Raw genomic sequence first — 25,627 nt, 5'->3', positions numbered from 1 at the left:
TAGTTACAAAAAAATACTTAGAAATAAATTTAACGAAGAAGATGGAAGACCTGTACACTGAAAACTACAAACTATTAATAAAAGAAATTGAAGACATAAATAAATGGAAAGATATCCTATGTTCACAGATTGGAAAAATTAATGTTAAAATGTCCATACTAACTAAAATTCCAATAACTTTTTTTTTTTTTACAGAAAGAGAGAAAACAATCTTGAAATTGGTAATGAACCACAAAAACTCCAAATAGCCAAAGTAATCTTGAGCAAAAAGAACAAATATGGAGGCATCACACTACCTGACTTCAAAATACACTACAAAACTAGTAATCAAAACTGTTTGGTACTGACATAAAAACAGATCAATGGAACAGAACAGAGAGCCCAGAAATAAATCCATGCATTTATGGCCAATTGATTTTTGACAAAGATGCCAAGAACACATAATAGGGAAAGGACAATCTCTTCAATAAATGGCATTGGGAAAATTGAGTATCAACATGCAGATACAATGAAATTAGACTCCTATGTCACCCAATATATAAAACTCAATTCCAAATAGATTAAAGACATAAATATAGGACTGAAACTGTAAATCTACTACTAGAAGAAGACATGGGAAAATCTCCATGACATTGGTCTGGGCAATGATTTTTTGGATATGACCCCAAAGCACAGGCAACAAAAGCAAAAACAAACAAATGAGATTACATTAAACAAACAAGCTTTTACACAGCAAAAGAAACAATCAACGGAGTTATGAGACAATCTATGGAATGGGAAAATGTATTTGAAAACTGTGCATATGATAAAGGATTGATATACAAAATATATAAAAAACTCAACTAAATAGTAAGAAAACAACCAGATGAAAAAATGAGCAAAAAAACTGAATAGACATTTCTCAAAAGAGGACATACCCATGGTCAAGAGGTTCACGAAAAAATGCTCAACATCACTGTACACTAACAAAAGAGAGATACAAATCAAAACCACAATGAGATATCAACTCACATCTGTTAGAATGGCTATTATCAAAAAGATGCAAAATAAATTTTGGCAAAGATGTGAAGAAAAGGGAACCCTTGCACACTGTTGATCGGAAGGTAAATTAGCACAACTATTACGAAATACAGTAGGGAGGCTCCTGAAAAAACAAAAACTAAAACTACCACATAATTCATCAATCCCACTACTGGGTATATATTCAAGGAAAATGAAATCAGTATGTAGAGATAATGCATGTCCATGTTCATTGTAGCAATATTCACAACAGTCAAGATATGTAATCAACCTAAGTATCTGTCAATAGATGAATGGATAAAGAAAGTGTGGTATACATATGCATAATGGAATACCATTCAGCATCATAAAGGAAGCAATTCCCGTCATTAGCAACATGGATAAACTTGGAAGATAGTAAGTGAAATAAGCCTGGCACAGAAAAACAACTACCATATGATCTCACTTATATGTGTAATCTAAAAAAGTTGAACTAATAGAAGCAGAGTAGAATGGTGGTTACTAAGGGCTTGGGGAGATGGGGTTGGGGAGATGTTATTTGAAGGATACAAAGTTTCAGTTAGGAGAAATAAATTCAAAAGATTTATTGTACAACATGGTGACAATTTTTAATAACAATGTATTGTATTCTTGGAAATCACTAACAGTAGATTTTAAATGTTCTCACCATAAAAAATACATGAGGGAAAGCATTTGACCAAACATATGAGATGGTGGCAAACGTGGGGACCTCACTGATTATTAGCACAAGAGAAACACAAGGGATGTAAGTAACCTGGACCATACCGTATTTAAGGAGAGTGAGCCTAATAGAACTCTGCTTCTCAAGCTTAAGTGGGACAGTCATATCACTTGCACTGAGTCAGGAGGAATACTTCTCAATTTTATAGAACACTAAAACTGTTCTAATTAGAAATGTCTATGGTGTCAGAAAACAGCAATAAAGAGCCAAATGAAAAGCTCTGATATTTGATATGCAAATTGACTTGAAATGACAAGTACATGAAGAGCAAGTAAGGAAGAACAGCCAGGAAATCTCTGGGGGGGAAAAAAAGCAAGGTGGTGTCAGGGGAACTGCCGGCCTTATCAGACATTAAAACATACTCTAAAGCCTCTATAATTAAAAGCATTTGATATTGACACACGAGTAGGTCCAATGATATATGAAAATTTAGGACTGATAAAGGCAGCATATCAAATCAGTTGGAGAAAATATAAGCATTTAACACATGTTGAGATACTGGTTGAGCAATATGGAAAATGGTAAAACTATACTCATTCCAAACACCATACCCCAATATAAATTCCAAATCTATCAGATATTTAAATGTAAAAAAGCATAGAAGTACTAGGAAAAAAAAAATACAGGTAAATTCTACTATAACTTGTGAGTACAGAAGCTTTGCTAACTCTGACTCAAAATCTAAAGCAATAAGGAAAAAGATTGATAAACTTTATTACACATATAAATTCAGTAAAAAAAAAACAAAGTAAAAATAAAACTGAAAAAAACAAAAACTCTTCAACTTATAACAGGCAAGGGGTTACTATACCTAAAATTTCTTTGTAATCCCAAAATAAATACTTGCAATGTTTTCATGGTCATTAGTGGACATGCACAGAGTGGCAAAAAATTTCAGTCAATCAATGCACACATTTCCAGTTGAAGATGAGCAAGGTGATGCTCTGTCTTTCATGTTTCAGCTCTTTCCTAGAAATAAATGTCCTCTCCATGGACTATTTAGTGTCTTTTTTTTTTTTTTACATTTTTATGCTTTTGTGTTGGTGATTTTACTATTAAATATGGTTTGCGAGCAAAGTGCTGAGGTGCTGTCTAGTGTGTCTAAGCAAAATAAGTTGCGATGTAGCTTTTACAGAAAATGCTGTAGATTAGCTTCATTCAGACATAAGTTACAGTGCTGTTGGCCATAAGCGCAATGTTAGATAAGGTGTCTTTAATCAGAAACACACAAAAGAAGGGTACATACTGATCAGTTGATATAAGTTTGTGAGAGGTTCACAGAAACCTAACCTTCTATTTCTTTTATGAGAAATGGTTCTGAATTAGATAATTCAACGTTTATGGAGACTGTAGACAATAGCAGTCCCCAACCTTTTTGGCACCAGGGACCAGTTTCGAGAAAGACAATTTTTCTACAGACCTGGGGTGGGGGACATGGTTTTGGGATGAAACTGCCCCACCTCAGATCATCTGGCATTAGATTCTCATAAGGAACATGCGACCTAGATCCCTCACACGTGCAGTTCACAATAGGGTTCCTGCTCCTATGAGAATGTAATGCCACCGCTGATCCGACAGGAGGTGGAACTCAGCTGGTAATGCTCCCTCAGCTGCAGCTCACCTCCTGCTAATGCAGCCTGGTTCTTAACAGGCCATGGACTGGTACCGCCTGTGGCCCAGGGGTTGGGGGATGCTGGTTATATAACATAACTACCAAATAGCAATAATTGATTGTATTTGAATTGAGATTTAAAATATTTTGTGAGACAAAGAGTGATGACAACCAACAACCCAGGCCAATAGTAGAGTTTCGACAAAACAGAACAATAGATTTCCCTCTCCCTAGGAAAAGAGAAAATTTGATTAAGTCAGTGGTCAACATGCCTTAGAGAGCCCTCAGGGAAAATAAAAGACTAGGAAGGTTGAGATACAGAATATAACCCTTCCTTTGGATCTAGTTCCTTGCAGTGGGGGAGGGGAGGACAGAAGTGACTAACATCACAGATTTGTGAGGAGGTTGGGAAAGGAGCATATGCCTGTTTTACAGGTGGGGACAGGGACACCAAGAAGTCAAGATCTTTGCTCAAGATCAAACCTATTATCTACGTGCCTGTGAACTAGTTTCTTGAGCTCTGATCCTTGAATTTCCTGTAATAGGGGTAAGAATGGTTCTAGATATACTTGCTGCAAAGATGGAGACAAGGCATGTCAAGTACTTGGCCCACGGCCAGGTAAGTTCTCTGTGCAAGTTAGCAACTATCACCCAGTAGCGGAATGCAAGACAAATTGGGCCAGAGCTCAATTTGAGAGAGTTGTCTCTGTTAACTGTGATTCCCCTAAGCCAGATATGACCCAAAGGCTTTGGGGCCATTCCCCAAATAGCCCCTTTTGTTAAATCTAGTGTCATATTAAAATTGGATTTATTAATTACTCTTAGGGGTATAAATTGAATTTTAAGGGTCTTATTTATAAGTTATACTTCTGCCTTCTTTAAAAGGAATCTGAGCAAGCTTACAACTAGATGCAACTTGTATAATAGAATTATTAACACACCAAAGCACAATAATGACTCCAGAAAGAAAGGTCCAAAATAATGTAGCAAAAGGGAGGATTAATTTTACCATAAGATGGAATGGGCCAATACATTTCCCTTGGAGCTTCCTGGAAATGAAGGCCAAAAGGATAGCTAGTATCATTTATTTCCGGCTACATAAACAGAAGTACATTTTTATTTTGTTCAGAAACACAAACTTCATCTGTCACTAATTGCTAAGAAAAGATCATCAGACAGATGTTTTGATAAACATTAGCATCCTCAATAGCAGTTTTACAGAATATGAACAGAATACTCTTGTTATGGCTACTCCTTATGATCAACCCACAATAAAAACTAAAGTCATTGTGCTAAGTAGTAATTCAGGGAAAGCATTTCAATGAGTAGTGCAAGCACAATGGTAGAAGGGAAAGAACCAGGCAGGCCTGCCACTTAGTAGCTTTGCTCTGTGACCTTGAGTGAGTTACTTAATTTATCTGGAGTCTCAGCTTTCTCATCTTCAAATGGGGCTGATACCTAATGAGAGGACAGTTAGGGTAATTAAATGTACTAAAACACCTACCATGTGTCTTGCACATCATATGTCTCTCTCGTTCTCCTGAGCTAATAATGGTGTACAGACATGCTGCTTTTGGTTATTTGGGACAGAGAGAACTGGGAAAACAGAAGGAATGAATATTCAGCATGTTATCTCAGGGCCTCAGCATCTTGTTGTTCCATGAGCAGCAGATTACTTCAGGACGGCAAATATGAAGGTCTCTCAGGCTTACTTACAGCATAAGTCACAAATGAATGCATGTGTCCACAGGGCTGGGTTTGGGCTATAATGGCATTTTTAGTCAAATTCTGTTGATACAGATGCTTTGCATATTAAATGCAGGAATATCCTTCACTTCCATAAACAGATGTTCTCTCTCTTCTTTCTTTCCTTCCTTTCTTTTCTTTTCTTTTTTTTTTTTGACAGAGTCTCCCTCTGTCACCCAGGCTGGAGTGCAGTGGTGCAATCTTGGCCCTACTGCAACCTCCGCCGCCCGAGTTCAAGCCATTCTCATGCCTCAGCCTCTCGAATACCTGGGATTTCAGGCATTTGCCACAACATCTGACTAATTTTTGTACTTCTGGCAGAAGCAGGGTTTTGCCATGTTGCCTAAGCTGGTCTTGAACTACTGACCTCAGGTGATCCACCTGCCTTGGCCTCCCAAAGTGCTGGGATTACAGGCATGAGACACCATGCCTAGCCGTTCTCTCTCATTTTCCTTGAAATCTGTGCTACTCCTAGTCTATCTTTTAAATTTTTGTATTTTGTACAAAAAATATTTCACTGTCGTCTGAACTTACGATCAACAGTGTGGGCACAATTACAATAAGTGTCACTTTGTGGCAGTTCTGTGAGATTACAGGGAGTATAATGAACTAGACAGCAAATGGGTATAGTGGTCTTTTGACACACCAACTGTCAACAGGAAAACAGATCTTTTCCCTCGTTTTTCTTAAGAAAATAGAAAATTCTCTCATTTTCTCCTAAGTTTTTAAGAAAAGTCAGAAATCTGAATATTTAGATGGAATTTCCCTATTTTAAAGTGCTGGCAATTAATTCATGTAGGCCAAGACTACAAGCCAGATGAAAGAGGACTGTGTAATTCCTGATTCAGAGAGGCTTTCATAATGCAGAATCTACATGGGCACTTTTCTAGAAAACTGAGGAGCAGAGTGCCTGTCCCTGGAGGAATTTGTACTGAGGGAGGAGGCAGAGCAGATCCCTGCATTCTGCAAGTCCTCCAGCCAGCCTGGAGTCCAGGCTATCACTCAGGATAATTTCAAGGGGGAAAAAAAACCCACCTGTAATGGAACTCCTTTCTGCTCTTTTCTTTCATATTTCCCTTTCTAAAAAATAAAAGAAAATACAGGAGGTTGTCAGTTTCACCAAGATGCTGAATTCCAAACAAAAAGGCAAAAACTGTTAATCTCCTGCTAAGGAAAAGCCTACAAAAGGGAATCAATTAATGTGAATTCTACTTGAGGACCCAGAAGTAATTGCTTGAGTGCTCCTCAAGAATGGCTGCTGGAGTCTATTTGCATTTGTTGAGGGAGGGTGTTCAACTCTCCACAGCCACTGAGGTCAGCAATGGGGTAAAAATAGTACCGGGAGCTTGAGGCTTATTAGAATGACACAGAACCTCCTTCTTCCGGCATTAAAGGGAATTAGGACCATTTAGCTCCTTTGAGGAGACAGGAAGGTGCTTGTGCAGGGTGAAGAATACGTATCATACTTCCCTTTTTATGGTTTTGGTGTTAAAGACTGAATATTGAGGTCACGGAATTAAATGACATTGTAGAGATGCCAAATACTAAAGGAGCATGTTCTATCATTTTGACTACACTGCTTATGAAAATGATTATTTCTTGTACACAGCAAACTCATTCATTTTTCTTTTTTCTTTTGCAATGCCTGAAAAACATCTTCAGAAATTGAATTCAGGGACCTAAAAATTATGTGTATTTCCTTTGGGCAGCAGTCAGTTTTCCTTAAACATGTGCTGATGTTTTTACGTAGAAAGGTAGGTAAGGTCATAGAAAGGAGGCACAGTTCTTACCAGAACGTTTTACATGTCAAAAGAAAATTTAAACCCAAGAGGCATGCTTTGAAGAGGCAATACACTTCAGCATGTGAAATTATTCATAATATCATAGTCATTAATAAATTTTAATTTTTTGCTACCGAGTGACATGTGGATTAAAAATCAGTTAATTTTAATTTTGACCTTTAACCTCAAATTCGCTTTTTTGGGGCCTCATTCCCCTTCTTTAGTTCCTCTCATTCCACTTGAATCCACATAAAAACTTCTTTAAGTCTTAAGCTAGTATAAAGATGTGTTTCTGGTTTAATCTTTCAAAATACATCATTTATGTCAAGTGGTTCCTACAGGGTTGGCAGGCAGTCTGTTGAATATACAGCTGGAATAAAAATTATAGTGAAACGAAAAATACGTGGGCAAGAGTAGGCTGGGCCAATATTAAACAGACACAGCTATCATCTGAAGAGTATGGATTAAGTTATCTGTTTGGACTTGTGCAGGAAAGCTTAGTCCCACAGTGAAGTCCATGATATTCCAAATATTTCGAATGAGTTTCATTTTTATGTCTTGCTCCAGGAAGCATGGATAAAATAATACATTTGACTTCACCTGTGAGGAACTTAAATAGCTTTATATCATTATGTTGATAATTCTACCTTGCTTTGATGACTGGAAGGCTAGAAGAAATATCTGAAAGTTCCAAGATTGGTAATTTCCCACACTAGCTGATGGCCAGGATCTATTTCAAATATATATCCCCAGGTCTTTCCCTTAGGAATTCTGACTCCCAGGTTATGGGATGGAGAAATTTTAAAAGGCTCCCAATATGGCTATTATGATCAGTCAGGCTTGGAATCCAAAAACCTAATCTAGCAGCTCTTAATGCTGACTGAACACTAGAACAGTGACTGAACACTAGAACAATGGAGGAACACAGCAATGCTTGTGCCATGCTACATCCCTGATTAAGGAAATCAGACTCCCTGAAGGAATGTGGGAAGCTTCAAGGTGATCCTACTGTACAGTTGGGTTGAGAACCAGGAATCCTTACTCCAGCCTCAGAGAGTACTAGAGCCACAGTGAGGCCAGGCCCACTTATTCTCTTCCCTGAAAGTGACAGTTTTATGAGAGATGAAGGAAGTGGGATGATAAATGAAACCACATTTGCAAGTTATATTCAAAACAGCAAAGGAGTGAGTCAGTGTTTCTTAAACATTTGGATCCAATGCCTTTCATGCAATTCAAGTTTTAAGCAACATGAGCTTTTGGTGATCTTTCACCCAATCTCTGACTCTGGTAAGCCTCTCACTTGTCCCTACTGCTTGATTCACAGGGATGTCTGGAAGAATAAGGAGATAGTAACTGAAAAGGAGAGATGAGGTTCAGGGAAGGGAAGAGGGTGTGGGAAGCCACCCCCGGTCTGTGAGCTTGGCATGAAGCTGAAACCACGCTCATCTCTAAATCATTCATTCCCAGGGGGGAAAAGTGCTCCTCTTCCTGAAGATGGCATTCATAGAGAAGACAGACTGAGAGAAAACAGTTGAGGCAGCAAATTCTGAGTGGGGGCAATGGAGGAGAGACTACACCAAAGGAACCTCCTTCCTTGCTGGGGACCACAGTCAACTGCACAGAGAGAAACAGGGCAGGAAGATGCAGTACACACAGCAGTGAGCCAGGAGATCCATTTCCTTGGAAAATACTGAGTGCCACAACTTAACATGCACTGTGCTAATAGGAGGGGCTGGGGCTGAGAATAAAAACAAATGAGACATGCTCCTCGTCTTTAAGAGCTTGCAGCTTGGCATGGGGAGAGACTATCTTGTCAAAAATCACTCTATAGACAGCTTTGCCTATGTATTTGTCTAATGCACTTGTATTAGGCAAGGTATATCATAGCAAATTATATTCTAACAAATTAGAAAATGGGGCAGGCATGGTGGCTCATGCCTATAATCCCAGGTCTTTGGAAGGCCAAGGCAGGAAGGCTGCTTGAGGCTGGGAGTTTGAGACCAGCTTGGCAAAATAGCAAAACCCCATATCTTAAAAAAAAAAAAAAAAAAAAAAAAATTAGCCAGATGTGGTGGCCTGCATCTATAGTCAGAGCTGCTTGGAAGGGGCTGGGGCAGCAGGATCCCTTGAGCTAGTCTGAAGTTGCAGTGAGCTATGATTGTGCCACTGCACTTCTGCCTGGGCAACAGCGAGACCCTGTCTCTTAAAAGCCTTTTCCTTCTTGAGTCTCAGCGTTCCTATCAATAAAACAGGTATAACGTCTATACTGCAAGGTAGTTTTGAGAATAAAATGATATGAAACATCCACACAGAGTCTGGAACACAGAAGTACCAGAATCATGCCCTATTTTTCCTTTAAAAGAAAAATTGTTATCTTCTGGAGTAGCAAGACAAAGTTTCTGAAGGAGGTGGAATTCAGCTAAACCTTGAAGGTTAAGAGTGATGGAAAATGCAAAGGCACAGAGGTAAGACAGTGAAGCAGGAGTTTGGGAATGAGTACATTAAACAACAGGAGATCTACCATTGGCTGCTGTAAATTCCTTCCCCAGTACAGTTTTGGATATAATGTGACTGGCTCTCCAGCTTCTGAAACAGAGTTGGGTCAATGTTCTTTTCTTCGAGGGGAGGGGAGAATATATTCAGGAGAGGACAAGACTGACAGGGAAGTAGCTGGCAGTAGTTGGAAATCAGGAAGATGGGAGCTGGGTCCCCAAAGCACAATCTTCCCAAATCAATATAAGAAATAAATGCCTACTAACCACGGGATAGCTGGAAGCCCCAGCCAGCTACAGGATCCAGAATCATCTCCATCAATGTTTACACAGCAATAGATGACTAACACTAGGTGGTGGCAAACCCAGGTTTACACCTGGATAGATCTGGCTCCTGCAGCTAGATCCTCAGAACTGGAGGACAGCTAACTATGTAGGCTGGCTTTCATCACTCCATCAACTTCACAGTAATGTCACCACGTGGTCTACACAAGTGGTTCTCAAAGTTTGGTCCTCAGACCACTAGCAGCACCCAGGAGCTTGTTAGAAATGAAAATGATCAGGTTCTACTTCAGAACCACTGAATCAGAAACTCTGGGGGTGGGGCCCAGTAACCTGTACTTCAACAAGCTCTCCAGGATATATACTGAAGTTTGGGAACGCCTGCTTTATACACAGGAATTTCTGGGCCCATTATGCTATGGCAGGGTTTTACTGTACAACGGTGACCTTGGATAAATAATATACCTCTTTAGAGGACCAATAAAATGAAGAAAGAGGTAGCTGGAGCAGAAAGATCTATCTCCAAGGTCCCTTTCAATTGTAACATGCTATAATTTATTAGTTCACCAGTGGGGGAAATGTTTACAGCTCATTAGTTCAAACAGATGGGCAGTGTTGGCATTTGTGCATCTTGTTGCACGCATTGAGTGTGGTGTGCTTGAATTCTAATGGCTAATTTTAACATGCTACACATCTTCATTATTAGACTTATTAGGCTATTAATGTTAATGCTATATGATTGACCCCCATATGGAGGGGAGCATTAAAACATGAGTTTTGTATGAGGAAAACCAACAATTTAATTGCAATGAATTTCTCGTCTCTGTTGTGGTTACATATAATCACTAAGAACTAGACCTTCACTGAATTAAAATTCTAAACACAGGCAGTCAGAATTGATTTAAATAATTAAATCCTGGAACAACTACTTTCAAATAAACCTCTCATCCAGCACCTAAAAAACTTTACGACGACAGCCAATACTTACAGGTAAATCAAACATGTAAGCCACTTCTGCCTGACAAATCAGTTCAAATCAGAGGTCTAGGGGAGGGCTAGCAAGATGGCCAAACAGGTACAGCTCTGGTCTGCAGCTCCCAATGAGATCAATGCAGAAGGCGGGTAACTTCTGCATTTCCAACTGAAGTACCTGGCTCACCTCACTGGGACTGGTTAGACAGTGGCTGCAGCCCACAGAGGGCGAGCAGAAGCAGGGTGGGGTGTCACCTCACCTGGGAAGTGCAAGGAGTCAGGGAATTCCCTCCCATAGCTAAGGGAAGCCTTGAGGGACTGTATCTTGAGGAACGGTGCATTCCAGTGCAGATACTATGCGTTTCCCACGGTCTTCGCAACACCAGGGCCCTGAGTTTCAAGCACAAAAGTGGGCAGCCATTTGGGCAGACACCGAGCTAGCTGAGAGTTGTTTTGTTTGTTTGTTTGTTTTTGTTTGTTTCATATCCCAGTGGCACCTGGAATGCCAGTAAGACACAACTGTTCACTCCCATGGAAAGGGGGCTGAAGCTGGGGAGACAAGTGGTCTAGCTCAGCGGATCTGACCCCCATGGAGCCCAGCAAACTAAGATCCACTGGCTTGAAATTCTTGCTGCCACCACAGAAGTTTGAAGTCAACTTGGGACACTCGAGCTTGGTGGTGGATGGCGTCTGCCATTACTGAGGCTTGAGTAGGCGGTTTTCCCCTCACAGTGTAAACAAAGCCACTGGGAAGTCTGAACTGGGCAGAACCCACCACAGCTCTGCAAACCCTCTGTAGCCAGACTGCCTCTCTAGATTCCCCCTCTCTGGGCAGGGCATCTCTGAAGGAAAGGCAGAAGTCCCAGTCAGGGACTTATAGATAAAACTCCCATCTCCCTGGGACACAGCATCTGAGGGAAGGGGCAGCTGCGGGTACAGCTTCAGCAGACTTAAATGTTCCCGCCTGCCAGCTCCAAAGGGAGCAGTGGATCACCCAGCACAGTGCTTAAGCTCTGCTAAGGGACAGACTGCCTCCTCAAGTGGGTCCCTGACCCCTATGCTTCCTGACTAGGAGACACGTCCCAGCAGGGATCGACAGACACCTCATACAGGAGAGCTCTAGCTGGCATCTGGTGGGTGCCCTTCTGGGACGAAACTTCCAGAGGAAGGAACAGGCAGCAATCTTTGCTGTTCTGTAGCCTCCACTGGTGACCCCCAGGCAAACAGGGTCTGGAGTGGACCTCCAGCAAACTCCAACGGTCCTGCAGCAAAGGGGCCTGACTCTTAGAAGGAAAACTAACAAACGGAAAGGAACAGCATCAACATCAACAAAAAGGACATCCACACAACAATCCCATCCAAAGGTCACCAACATCAAAGACCAAAGGTAGATAAATCCACGAAGATGAGGAAAAACCTGCACAAAAAGGCTGAAAATTCCAAAAACCAGAACACCTCTTCTCCCCCAAAGGATCACAACTCCTCGCCAGCAAGGGAACAAAACTGGATGGAGAATGAGTGTGACAAATTGACAGAAGTAGGCTTCAGAAGGTGGGTAATAACAAACTCCTCTGAGCTAAAGGAGCATGTTCTAACCCAATGCAAGGAAGCTAAGAACATAAAAGGTTAGAGGAATTGTTAACTGGAATAATCAGTTTAGAGAAGAACATAAATGACCTGATGGAGCTGAAAAACACAGCTTGAGAACTTCGTGGAGCATACAGAAGTATCAATAGCTGAATTGATCAGGCAGCAGAAAGGATATCAGAGATTGAAGATCAACTTAATGAAATAAAGCATGAAGACAAGATTAGAGAACAAAAGAATGAAAAGGAATGAACAAAGCCTCCAAGAAATATAGGACTATGTGAAAAGACCAACCTACATTTGATTGGTGTACCTGAAAGTGATGGGGAGAATGGAACCAAGCTGGAAAACACTCTTCAGGATGTTATCCAGGAGAACTTCTCCAGTCTAGCAAGATAGGCCAACATTCAAATTCAGGAAATACAGAGAACATCACAAAGATACTTGTTGAGAAGAACAACCCCAAGACATACAGTCATCAGATTCACCAAGGTTGAAATGAAGGAAAAAATGTGAAGGGCAGCCAGAAAGAAAGACCGGGTTACCCACAAAAGGAAGCAAATCAGACTAACAGCAATCTCTTGGCAGAGACCCTACAAGAGAGTGGGGACCAATATTCAACATTCTTAAAGAAAAGAACTTTCAACCCAGAATTTCATATCTAACCAAACTAAGCTTCATAAGCAAAGGAGAAATAAAATCCTTTACAGACAAGCAAATGCTGAGAGATTTCATCACCACCAGGCCTGCCTTACAAGAGCTCCTGAAGGAAGCACTAAATATGGAAAGGAAAAACCAGTACCAGCCACTGCAAAAACATACCAAATTGTAAAGACCATCCACTCCATGAAGAAACTGCATCAACTAATGGGCAAAATAACCAGCCAACATCAAAATGGGAGGATCAAATTCACCCATAACAATATTAACCTTACATGTAAACTAGCTAAATGCCCCAATTAAAAGACACAGACTGGCCAATAGGATAAAGAGTCAAGACCCACTGGTGTGCTGTATTCAGTAGACCCATCTCACATGCAAAGACACACATAGGCTCAAAATAAAGGGATGGAGGAAGATTTACCAAGTAAATGGAAAGCAAAAAAAGAAAAAAAAAAAGCAGGGGTTGCAATCCCAGTCTCTGATAAAACAGACTTTAAACCAACAAAGATCAAAAAAGACAAAAAAGGGCATTACATAATGGTAACACCTCTACACAAATAAACTAGAAAATCTAGAAGGAATGGATAAATTCCTGTACACATACACCCTCCCAAAACTAAACCAGGAAGAAATAAAATCCCTCAGTAGACCAATAACAAGGTCTGAAATTGAGGTAGTAATTAATAGCCTACCAACCAAAAGAAGCCCATGACCAGATGGAGTCACAGCTGAATTTTACCACAGGTACAAAGAGGAGCTGCTTCCATTCAGGACACAACAAAAAAAGAACACTTCAGGCCAATATTCCTGATGAAGATCGACGCGAATATCCTCAATAAAATACTGGCAAACCTAATCAAGCAGCACATCAAATAGCTTATCCACCACAGTCAAGTCGGCTTCATCCCTGGGATGCAAGGCTGGTTCAATACACACAAAATAATAAATGTAATCCATCACATAAACAGAACCAATGACAAAAACCACATGATTGGCCGGGTGCAGTGGCTCAAGCCTGTAATCCCAGCACTTTGGGAGGCTGAGACGGGCGGATCACGAGGTCAGGAGATCGAGACCATCCTGGCTAACACAGTGAAACCCCGTCTCTACTAAAAATACAAAAAAAAATAAGCCGGGTGAGGTGGCGGGCGCCTGTAGTCCCAGCTGCTCGGGAGGCTGAGGCAGGAGAATTGCGCAAACCCGGGAGGCGGAGTTTGCAGTGAGCGGAGATCTGGCCACTGCACTCCAGCCTGGGCGACAGAGCCAGACTCTGTCTCAAAAAAAAAAAAAACAAAACAAAACAAAACAAAACAAAACAAAACAAAAAAAAAAACCACATGATTATCTCAATAGATGCAGAAAATGTCTTTGACAAAATTCAACACCCATTCATGCTAAAAACCCTCAATAAACTCGGAATTGACGAAATGTATCTCAAAATAGTAAGAGCTATTTATGATAAACCCACAGCCAATATCACACTGCATGGGCCAAAGCTGGAAGCATTCCCTTTGAAAACCAGCAGAAGACAAGGGTGCCCTTTCTCACCACTCCTATTCAACATAGTATTGGACGCTCTGGCCAGGGCAATCAGGCAAGAGAAAGAAATAGAGGTTATTCAAATAGGCAAATAGGAAGAGAGGAAGACAAATTCTCTCTGTTGGCAGATGACACGATTGTCTATTTAGAAAACCCCATCAACTCAGCCCCAAATCTCCTTAAGCTGATAAGCAACTTCAGCAAAGTCTCAGGATACAAAAGCAATGTGCAAAAATCACAAGCATTCCTATACACCAAAAATGGACAAACAAAAAGCCAAATCATGAGTGAACACCCATTCACAATTGCTACAAAGAGAACAAAATACCTAGGAATACAACTTACAAGGGATGTGAAGGACCTCTTCAAGGAGAACTACAAACCACTGCTCAAGGAAATAAGAGAAGACACAAACAAATGGAAAAACATTCCATGCTCATGGATAGGAAGAATCAAGATCATGAAAATGGCCATACTGCCAAAAGTGATTTATAGATTCAATGCCATACCTGTCAAGCTACCATTGACTTTCTTCACAGAATTAGAAAAAACTACTTTAAATTTCACATAGAATCAAAAAAGAGCCTGTATAGCCAAGACAATCCTAAGCAAAAAGAATAAAGCTGGAGGCATCATGCTACCTGACTTCAAACTATGCTACAAGGCTACAGTAACGAAAACAGCATGGTACTGGTACCAAAACCAATATACAGACCAATGGAACAGAGCAGAGCCTCAGAAATAACACCACACATCTATAACCACTGATCTTTGACAAACCTGACAAAAACTAACAATAGGGAAAGGATTCCCTATTTAATAAATGGTGGTGTGAAGACTACCTAGCCACATGCAGAAAACTGAAACTGGACCCCTTCCTTATACTGTATACAAAAATTAACTCAAGATGAATTATAGACTTAAGTGTTAGACCTAAAACCATAAAAACCTTAGAAGAAAACCTAGGCAATACCATTCAGGACATAGGCATGGGCAAAGACTTCGTGACTAAAACACCAAAAGCAATGGCAACATAAGCCAAATTTGACAAATGGGGCCTAATTAAACTAAAGCTCTTCTGCACAGCAAAAGAAACTATCATCAGAGTGAACAGGCAACCTACAGAATGGGAGAAAATTTTTGCAATCTATCCATCTAACAAAGGGCTAATATCCAGAATCTACAAGGAATTAAACAAACTTATAAGAAAATAAAAACTGCATCAAAAAGTAGGCAAAGGATATGAATAGACACTTCTTAGAAGAAGACATTTATGTAGCCAACAAATATATGATAAAAAGTTCATCATCACTGGTTAGTTGAGAAATGCAAATCAAAACCACAATGAGATACCATTTCTTGCTAGTTAGAATGGTGATCATTAAAAAGTCAGGAAACAACAGATGCTGGAGAGGATGTGGAAAAATAGGAACGCTTTTAAACCATTGGTGGGAGTGTTGATTCGTTCAACCACTGTGGAAGACGGTGTGGCGATTCCTCAAAGATCTAGAACCAGGTATACCATTTGACCCAGCAATCCCATTACTGGGTATATACCCAAAGGATTATAAATCATGCTGCTATAAAGACACATGCACACGTATGTTTATTGTGGCACTATTCACAATAGCAAAGACTTGGAACCAACCCAAATACCTATCAATGATAGAGTGGATAAAGAAAATGTGGCACATATACACCATGGAATACTATGCAGGCATTAAAAAAGGATGAGTTTATGTCCTTTGCAGGGACATGGATGAAGCTATAAACCATCATTCTCAGCAAACTAATGCAGGAACAGAAAACCAAACACCATATGTTCTCAACTCAAGTGGGAGTTGAACAATGAGAACACATGGGCACGGGGAGGGGAACATCACACACTGGGGTCTGTCAGGGGGTGGTGGGGGGGCTAGGGGAGGGATAACATTAGGAGGAATACCTACTGTAGATGACTGGTTGATGGGTGCAGCAAACCACCATGGCACATGTATACCTATGTAACAAATCTGCACATTCTGCACATGTATCCCAGAACTTAAAGTACAGAATTTTTTTTTTAATTGGAGGTTTAAAATTCAGATCTAAAAGTTGAAGAAAATTGGGCTATACCGCAAAGAAATCAGAGTGGGGATAAGCCTAAAATTTAGTAAACAACTAGCCATCTGTTTTCCAGTGCTACCCTAGCTTAACACAGACACTTTTACACAGGCTTTGTAAATTAAAATGTAAGTTCTGGGAAGGCAGAAATTTTGTGTGTCTTGACTGCTACAGTATCCTTTGTACTTAGTATAAGTTTAGGCACATAGTGGTTTTTCAGTATATTGGTTAAATAAATGCCTGAATGATCCTCCAAAATTAACATAGGGGGTGCTGTCCAAGTGAATTTTCTGTGATGATAGAAATGTTCTATAAATTCTACTGTCCAATATAGTAGCTACTAGCTACATGTGGTCACTAAGCATTTAAAACAAACATGTCTAGTTTAACGAGGGAACCAAATTTTAAATTTCAATTCATTTACATTTAAACAGCTACATGTGGCTAATGATTACCACATTGGGCAACATAGTTAATAAAGGCTGGGACAAATGTGGGGGCGAGGGAGGAAACAACAACATAAGGCAAAAACAACGAGTGTGTAATGCAGAAAACATATTATCTACAATTTCTGATCCTGGGAAGTCATTCATATAAGAGCAGATTGGGTGGGCAATGCTTCTTAGGCTCTGGATTCTTTTTGCATTCCTTTAAATCCACTGAAAGTTGTGGCGGCAGCTGCTGAGGCAGGGAGGACTGGGTTTCAGATTCAAGGAGAAGTGTCTGTATTCTTCTCCCACCAGGGACAAAGTGGTGTTTAATCCATGGACAACATGGCCACTGTGAGAACAACTGCTGGATGGCTAGGGACAGCAAGTGCCTGCAGAAGCATAAGCAGTGAGGAGCTTGGAACTTCTCTCTTGGTTGAGCTCGCTTTCTGGTTCAGGTGTGCATTCATTCAAATATTTGCCAATGCAAAGGGTCATTCCTGTTTTATTTTCCCTTCTTAGGGGACACTATGCCAAAGACAGCCTTAGGATTCAGTTGGACCCTGAAGTTCTTCAGCTTATGACAGAATACAGGAAATCTTGAGGAGAAAGGATTGCTTTGCAAAATGAGCTAATTAAATGAGAGTCATTTAATTTTAATTTTTACAAAGGATGTGCCCTTTTTTTTTTTACCCAAACTAGTAAAGACTGTTTGCTGTTCACATGACGTGAGGTCTAAAAAGTTGAGGCTTCAGTTCACATGCAAGATTCCCCAGCCAAACTGCCCTCCTTATCCAAAGGACCAGGTGCAGTTCCTGTTTATCCCTGAGTAGTGGTTTGCAGTTACTTGTCAGCCAGCAGAATTATTCAAACAAACCAATTGTATCCTCTTGAGGGAAGCAGGGGTACCCCATCCTCTTGATCCTACAAAATGGCCTCTGGTTGTTCACGCCGTTACCATATGCAACTCCCATGTGGCCCTGCATGGTGTGCAGTGTCTTTCTCCCAAAGTTATGCGTATATACGACTACTAAATGTCTATTGACCTCATCTATCCAGTGTTAGGAGTTGTGCGTTTTGCCATTCTCACAATCCCCATAACCCTAAGGTGGGAATCTCTCTCTCACCAGTGGGTTTAACAAGAGGTGATTAAAACAAGTTATACGAAAATTCTTCATAAATAATTTATCAGTTGCTGATGAGCCAGATATCATTTATCAATACTCAGGACAATGCTCAGCCTTCTGAGCTCTCTCTTGTACCTCAGGGGCATGATGCCTGGAAACTACATCTCTCAGAGACTTCTCTCTCAGGATTTCCATTAAGCCCACCATTTGAATACACCTGCATGTTATTAGAAAGATGAAAGAGAAGGAGAAGCCATTATTCTCCAGTGTCAGCTATGGGGTAGTGGTAGACAAAAGATGGATGGTTTTGTCAGGGCTTCTAAGTATCCACCAGAGAATGACTCATTAGATTACAGAAAGGAAGTAAGACTCTTGGTGGTCACTTCCTTATGACTCTCATGTCTGAATTTCTGAAATTTGCTGTAGCAGATACCTCTGTACCCTGGCTCATATTTTCTTGGCTTCACCTCTGATTTCAGCCATGACTGCACAGTTCCACACAGGTTTCAACTCATATCATGCTGCAAGTATCCTGCCTTGGGTGCAGGCTCCGCATTTCTACTTTCTGTTGTAGAGTTCCTCCAACAGTGCAGATGCCATGGGAGTTAGTTGGGCCCACATACGTGTGTACAGCTCAGAAATACAGGGAGTTAATATCCCTGGGGGCAAGTCCTAGGAGCCAACAGAGAAATCCTCCTACCTTCCATACTTTGGGTGGACAATTCTGGAAGGTACTCTGTGTGCTTCTAATTAGATTTTGATAGAATCAAGTTCCTACCTCCCAAATGGAATTTTGTAACACACCCCTATGTTGACCACTCCTTTTTCCTCACTCTGCCACTGCAAATCCCTGGTATCACCTCCAAATAAACCGCCTGCTCATAACTCCTTGCCTTAGGCTGTGCTTTGAAAGGATACAAGCTATGATGATAGTCCTTTCTGATCTCCACTCCTCCAGCCCTCCAAAGGTTGTACAAACCTTTAATTACCTGTACTAAAATATTTCCTATTCCTCAGAGAGTGGCTTGTTTTCCTGAACAAACTATGACTAATATACTGCAGTTACATAATAGTCTATGTTATATCATTTTATCTGTTACCCTCTGAATGGATATTGTGTGCCTTCATCGTTTTACTTTTGTCATCATCTGCACGTTGATTTCCAGAGAAGACATTACTAAGACATTGTTTTACTAACAGTCATTCTCTCAATTTCCTAATTTTGTCTAACCTGACAATGTACCTGACCCAAATCTTAATTTCCCAGCCTCCCTTACTGGTAGCAGGGACACAGTTCTGGCTAATGAGAAATGAAAAAGAAGTCTACCTGGGATTTCTAGGTAAGTTTTGCCTGTTCTCCTTGCCTTTTTCTCTTCCCACCTGGAACAATGACATGTGATACACTTGCCATCCTACAATCACAAGCACAATGAGGACAAAAGTCACTGAAGGAGCCTTGGGATGTCAGTGGCATCATGGAGCTGACTCAGTAGCCCTGAATGCTGGTCTACTCACTTCTTGTTACTTGAGATGGATAAATGTCTATTGTGTTAAACCACGGTGATGGTTTCTCTGACACAGCTGAATGCAACCCCCTACCTGAAGCACCGTATTTATACTGTTAACTTTAGATCTCCTTTGACTAGACTCCCAGAAGAAAATTGTCCTGTCAAAAGAGGTATAAACACGTAAATTTATGATACAGTTGCCAAATGACTTTCCAAAAGGACTACATCAAGCTACATGGCCACCATCATCATTTGAAACTATCTATTCTGGAAAGAAATATTGTACTTGTTTTCTAATTGTCTTGCTAACTGGTTTCCATTTTGATTAGCAATCTTGTATACCACTGGTAGGCTCCAAGCTCACAGGCTACGTGGTGATAACAAGCTCTGTGGGAGCCCTATGCAAAACATCTTGGTATCTTTCCTACTCAAAAAAGCAGCACCTATAATATTCCTACAGTGATTGCATCACAGGGTATCAGGACAGCCAGTCTGACCTCCTTCAGAAAGAATTTCCTTGCTGCTCCAATTAGAACACAATGGTCAAAGAGGCCATAGAGATGCGAAGATTAAAAGCAATGAGAAGATGACAAGGACACCAGTGTGGCCAATGGCTCACTGACAGCTAAAGGATTTGCTATATCTGTAAAAGGTGGATAAAGGTTGAAAAGTCTCTTCAGCATTCCAAATGAAAGGAAAACTGTCAGATCGCAAAAGAAAAAGGTGAGACATATTTATCTGATTGCTCTAGAGCTATTGTGGCCTGCAAGGAGTACTAGCATGGAAAGGGAAATTAAAGAAACACTGGTAAAGAGAAGACCACAGTGAAACAGGGGTGCTCACCATGTATAGGTTTGTCATGTACTGTTTGTATTCAAAGCACCACTTCGGATTATATCTGAGCTCATTTTCCCACTTTATTAGCAACTCTAAGAGGAAAGATCCTTCGCTGTGTCACCACAACACTGCTTCATGGCAGAGACTCTTGGAATATCACTGGTTCATTTGTTCATATTAATCCATTCATTCACTCATTCACACTTTTCCTGCATGTCTACTACCAATAAGTGGTACAATATACCCCCTGGACTCAAGGAGCTTACCCATCTGGGAGTGGTAATTGACACATACAGTAATAATGACACCACAAAGGCACTGTAGGTTAAGAGCCACAACAGAAATACCGTATGCTGCGTTACAAGAGAATAGGAAAAATTTCCTCCAGATGGGATGACTAGAGGGAAACCCACATAAAGAAGATGGTAGCTGAGCTGAACCATGAAGGGTGGAAAGGACGTCAAAAAGAATGTTTGGAAGAGAAGAGCAATAAATATGACAGGAAAAAAGTAGGGTACAAAATTATGAGATATTGCATCTTGTCTAAGTCTCTCTCTTAGGATGAGATATTACACGTTACTTAAATTTTGTGAACCTCAGTTTGCTTACCTTTAAAAATGAGACACAGTATTATTCTTCAGGGATTGCTTATTACAAGTATTACATTAGATAATACATGTGGAAGTATCCTATAAATTATAAAGAAGTATAAATAGTTGTCTATTCTTATTACGATTATTTTTATTATTCTTCCACAAATAGCAAACAGGATTAACAAGTTCAAATGTGAAAAAATTCAAGACATGAACTTTTTGTTTATAAGAAATATTTGATAAATAATAACAAGGTTGTTATTTCCAGATTTAAGATCATACATGATTTACATAATAGATGTTTAAATAGTCATCTGTCATCTATTGTCCTTTGAGAGACATGCACACGTGCACACACGTGTCAAGTGTTAGTGCCCGGGGGCAGACACTCTATCTCATTATGTCAGTATACATGGTAACTATTATGCCATATCTGAACAGATCTCTGTATTTAAAATTTTTACATTCTTATGATTTTGGGATTTGCTGTATAGGATTTAAATAGTTACAATTTCATGAGACTGAATTTAAAACCAGGAAGGCGATCTAAAGCCTTTAACATAAGAAAGCTGGTCCTTATTAGAAAGGAAATCGGTCCCAACCCATGTTGGTAGCCTCTCTGGTCAGTAGAGATGGTGGAACTTAAAGTGAATTTGTTTCCCTGCTGATGAGGGAAAAAAAAACAAAAAAACATGGAATTTCACACTGGAAACACATCATAGGGCTTTTATTTTCATTTTTGATTCTGGTAAGTTTGAACATTCAGGAAAGTTAATTTTTAAAAAAACTACCAGAAAAGGCAACTTATTTTTCATTGTTAGGATGAATCTAGTTTCTAGAGAAGAGATGCAATTTGAAAAAATAGTATTAACAAATTCAGAAAACTGCCCACAGAAAAACTGGCATAAACACACCCTAGAAAAGTCAGAATCTCAAGGAAGTATCCAGGGAAATTGCTTATATGACTAATTTGTGGGAAAAGTGATAAGGTTAAATTAAGTAGAAGTTGATATGATTTAGGAATTAATGTTCAGCTGGGCGTGGTGGATCATGCCTGTAATCCCAGCATTGGGAGGCCGAGGCAGGCGGATCGCGAGGTCAGGAGTTCAAGACCAGTCTGACCAATATGGTGAAACCCCATCTCTACTAAAAATTAAAAAATTAGCAGGGTGTGGTAGCACACGCCTGTAGTCCCAGCTACTCAGGAGGCTGAGGCAGGATGACCACTTGAACCTGGGAGGCAGAGGTTGCAGTGAGCCAAGATCGTACCACTGTACTCCAGCCTGGGTGACAAAGTGAGACTACGACTCAAAAAAAAAGAGAATGCTCCTACTATTCCTAAGCATTTGTATTTCATTAAACCTTACAATTAAACATTTTATAAATAAGATTGATTTCAGCTAATGCTTATATTTAATCAGTTTAATAGTAAACTCAATTTTTAAACAAAAAGCCTAATTACATAAAAAAAAAAGCCTATCTCCTTATTCCAGTTGATCAGTAATATGAGAAAGAGACCTGAAAGTATACCTAAAGTCCTGCCATTTATCTGGGTACTATGTTGGAATTGTAAGTAAAAGCAAAGGAAATGAACATTTATTGTGCAGTGACTGTGTGCCCAGCAACATGCCAGATGGGACTGTTTCACTGACGGCTTCACACTGGCCTCATAAAATAGGCATTGGCAATTATATTTTTTTGGAGTGCTAAGAAAGTTTGGGTTACTCATGGTTATAAAGCTTGACAGAGCTTTATTTATGCCAGTCATGGCAGAGCCATGATTCCAACTCAGGACTTTGCTAAGCTCACTGTCCTTCTATCAAACCATGCTGCTTCCTACAAGATAAAAAAAAACTGTAGAGTTTCTTAAAAACTAGCCTTGAAAACCCAAACCTACCAAATGCCCACATCATCAGTAACCACACAGGCTCCTCATAAATGCTTTTCATTCACTGAATTATCTCTGAACATTTATTTCTTTAGGCTCTCTAAAAAGTGACCAAAAGGAACATCTTTTATCTTTGATTTTTATAGATTTTTTTTTTTTTTAATTCAGGGGAAAGTGCAACTGTTAGAAAGCCTTTTTATCTTGACTTAACGACAAAGTTTTGTCTCTTGTTTAGTCCCCCACACTGAAGATTAGATCCACACATTTCTGCTCCCTTAGTCATAAAAAAGGAAATGTTGCTTTGCAAAGCAATGCTCAAATTCTTTCTAGAGCCTTCTCTCCTAGTTTAAGAATGTACTGTGACCTAGGCTAAGAAAAACTTCAGGTATGGATTCTTGAAAAAGATTTCTCATGGCTTTTTCTACCTTTCTGCTGAAGCTACTGGCTTCTTTTTCTACACACACACACACACACACACACACACACACACACACACACACACACACACACAGTAAACTTCTTTTTCAGGAATCCATACAGGCCTCCTCTTGACTAGTATATGAAGTTTCCTCAGCATTGCCCCATCTCACCTTTTCTTGCTTCCCAATGCATTCTCCTTCTTCATGAAGCTGGCCTCCTCACCCACTTTCTCCTGTGCATACTCACAAAGAAGCCTGGAGCTGCTCATTTCCACCTCAGTATTAACTCCGCACAGGAAATGTCCTCTCTCCTTCCCTCTGGCGATTCAAACATATTTCCTTCAAGACTTTCCTCCTCCAAAACCCCTTCCTGCTGTAATTCCTCCCGAGCTAGCTACTGAAATGGTAGCTTCCTGGGCATTCCACTTTCCTGATGCATTTCTCCTCGCTTAACATTCTTCTCAGTTCATTATTCTGTCTCCTCCTCTGCCTCCTCTTAAATGGACATTCCTGCCTATCCTAGCCTCCACACTCTTTTCTTCCTCTAAATGCTCTCCCAGGCAATTCCTTCAAAACTCTCAAATCTTAGTTACCTCTGCATTAGTGATGCCTCTAACTACAGACACCTCCCTGAGCTTCCCACATGCCTGCCGGACAACTCCTCGGAAAAGTACTGCTCAAACCTCCTACTCAATGTGTCCAAAATAAAAGGAGTAAACTAGTTTCAATACATATTTCAACCGCCTCCCTGAGTTCTCTATATCTCGGTAATGGACTTACTCTTTCAATAACCCAAGCTGAAACTCCTGCCCTCTACATCTTACCAGGAAATAAACCTCAATGTATCCTTCCCTTGCGATTGTAATGGCTTCCTAACTCTTCCGCCTGCATTCAAACATTGGTTCTTCAAACTGTCCGAGCTTGTGCAGCTTTGCCCATGGGACATACGTGGATCTCAGCAAAATAGCCAGCTGGAGCTATTTTGGGACAGAGTGGGATAGGGGCAGAGCTGGGAAACTAATCTGATCGGAAAGACTGGTCTTGAGAAGTTGGGCCACTCTGGCATGTTAGCACCACAGAGACATATTCAAGCAGTCTGGTTTATCAGTAATCAGGTTTTAAATAACAGGGTGGCAGCATCATGATTTTACCCCATTAATTCATTCACAGCAGCGTCCACGTCCAGTAGCAAGCACTTGTAATAGCCTCCCACTGGTTTCCTGCCCTCTACCTCCTAGCTTCTAAAAATCCAATCTGATTCCTGCACTACTACACCTCAAATTATTCAGTAGCTTTCCACCAGGCAATGACAACATATGAATCTTGACTAGACAGAAGCAGGAAGTTGGGAAGGAGACTTTAATGGCCAGTGCAAGATTAACAAGAGAATATTTTCTTTCCCTGTACCACAAAACTGGCAGAGTTCCAGATAGAGGTGACATCATCTGCCTGGGTCTCAGAGTGAAGATGACATTAAACAGAGCTGAAGCCCATCCCTGATGGCATGTGGCATGAGTGAAAAATATACTAGTATGATTGTCACCTACTGTTATTTTGTGGTTGACTGTTACCATAGAATAAACCAGCCTACCCTGCCAGATATAGTGACTTTCATAAACATTTCTCAAAACTTCAGAGGAGAAGGGGCTTATTTCATACTAACATAGGTGAAAGTTTGCTTACTAAGCTAAAACAAAGAATAGTGAGAGAGAAAACTTGGTGAATTGAAGACCTGGCATTAAGGCTCTAGAGGGGACTGTGATTTGCTAAAACTGATCGTCTAACTCTGAGTCTGCCTCCTTCTACGTATTTTTCTTAAAAGAACCACCTCTGCTTGGTTGTATTGCTTACAGATCCTCCCACCCCAATCCTTGAGTCCTATTCATAATAGTACTACTCAAAAATATAGTCTGTCACTTACTCCAATTAACTTTAAATGAAAAATGATTTAATGTTTTTAATCATTAAGAATAAAAACGAACCACATTGATACTTTGGGGACTTTTTTTTTCTTTGCTAAGAACTACCATTTAATTAAAATACCAGCTCTTCAATAACTCTGACCAAATCATGACATATCTGGCACCAATGGTTAAAGAATATGTTGAACTATTAGTTTAGACCCTCATATAGAAGTGATGGCCTCTAGTAACATTCTGTATTTTTTCCACTTTATTCATAAGAGCAAGGAAGAAAAACAAACTATATGGTCTGAATACTTCAAGCAACTAGCACAGAGCCCAGCGCAGAGTGTGTGACCAATAAACGCCAGGTCTCTTCTTGTACCC

General features: G+C 40.2%; 1 protein-coding gene across 14 annotated transcripts in view; it reads right to left on the bottom strand.

Annotated features, from left to right (window-relative positions):
• TMEM108 (transmembrane protein 108) overlaps window positions 1-25,627 on the bottom strand; it is a 337,530-nt gene that overhangs the window by 161,962 nt on the left and 149,941 nt on the right. For 3 of the 14 annotated variants that reach the window (XM_065539912.1, XM_065539919.1, XM_065539913.1), the window contains exon 1: window positions 23,511-23,919. The exons of the other annotated variants lie outside the window; for them this stretch is intronic. The gene's annotated coding sequence lies outside the window, so the exon portion shown is untranslated. Of the gene's footprint in view, window positions 1-23,510; window positions 23,920-25,627 lie in introns of those variants that run through there. 14 annotated transcript variants of the gene reach the window in all.

The sequence above is a fragment of the Macaca fascicularis genome, chromosome 2 (assembly GCF_037993035.2).
Source record: "Macaca fascicularis isolate 582-1 chromosome 2, T2T-MFA8v1.1".
Lineage (NCBI taxonomy): Eukaryota > Metazoa > Chordata > Mammalia > Primates > Cercopithecidae > Macaca > Macaca fascicularis.
This window is presented reverse-complemented; position numbering and strand designations above follow the sequence as displayed.